Source organism: Littorina saxatilis, linkage group LG2 (assembly GCF_037325665.1).
Source record: "Littorina saxatilis isolate snail1 linkage group LG2, US_GU_Lsax_2.0, whole genome shotgun sequence".
In the NCBI taxonomy this organism is placed as follows: Eukaryota; Metazoa; Mollusca; class Gastropoda; order Littorinimorpha; family Littorinidae; genus Littorina; species Littorina saxatilis.
The window spans coordinates 94,771,049-94,772,115 of record NC_090246.1 but is presented as its reverse complement, the minus strand read 5'-3'; the positions used below and the strand labels follow the sequence as shown (position 1 = coordinate 94,772,115).

The following is a 1,067-nucleotide window of genomic DNA, read 5'->3' as shown; positions in this document are numbered from 1 at the left end:
ACAGCCAAAACTGAGACAAATACTTTTGTAATTTCTTTACAGTAAGTACAAAATGTCCAGAGAATTAGCAATATATCTAACATTGACTGACTGTGTGATGATATCTTCTGCTATTGGTCTGTTTCGACAGTGATATCAAAATCTCGACCTCCGGTCTCGATTTTGATATCACTGTCTCAACAGACCATAGCAGAAGATATCATCACACAGTCCGTCAATATTGGGTAATATCGCGCGTATTCCGTGGGTACAGTTCTAAGCGCAGGGATTTTTTTATTTTTTATATTTATAAACCAACTTCTTATACACAATCTTTGAATCAGATTGCAAAACAAGTTTACATGACAACATTTCGGACAACACATATTTATTTTCAAATTCTATATTTAATTTTTGTTGATAACGTTTTACTGCACGTGATACGCCTTCATACAGAATAACATTTACAGACACATGAGGATAAGCTATCTTGAAATCTTCATAAGGCAAGTAGCCATTTGGCTTTCTGTGCTTACCACGCAGGTCATACCAAAGTGATTTCTTAGCAGATGGACACACATTTTCAGCCAGTAGCTTTTTCTCACAGGCTCCATAGCTCAGTTGGTTAGAGCGTCTGCCTAGTAAGCAGAAGGTCGAGGGTTCGAATCCCTCTGAAGCCTTTCATTTTGGTGTTATTTCTGTTTTTGTTTTTACTTGACTAAAACTTGACTAAATGTTTTAACATAGACGGGGAATCGAGACGAGGGTGGTGGTGTGCGTGTGTGTAGATCGATTCAGAGAAAACTACCGGACCGATCTTCATGAAACTTCACATGAGAGTTTCTGAGAATAATATCCCCAGACCTAGTTTTCTTTTCTTTATAACTGTCTTTGATGACGTCATATCCGGCTTTTTGTGAAAGTTGAGGCAACACTGTCACGCTCTCATTTTTCAACCAAATTGGTTGAAATTTTGGTCAAGTATTCTTCAACAAAACCCGGACTTTGGTATTGCATTTCAGCCGGGAGGCTTAACAATTGATTTAAGAGTTTGCTCATTAAAGTTGTCAATAAAATCGATTTTTCTG

The 1,067-nt window shown here is 37.5% G+C and overlaps 1 non-coding gene across 1 annotated transcript; it reads left to right on the top strand.

Annotated features, from left to right (window-relative positions):
- Window positions 1–585: 585 nt before the first annotated feature.
- Trnat-agu (transfer RNA threonine (anticodon AGU)) lies at window positions 586–659 on the top strand. Its single transcript has one exon. It is a non-coding gene; the product is annotated as a tRNA-Thr (tRNA).
- Window positions 660–1,067: the final 408 nt, after the last annotated feature.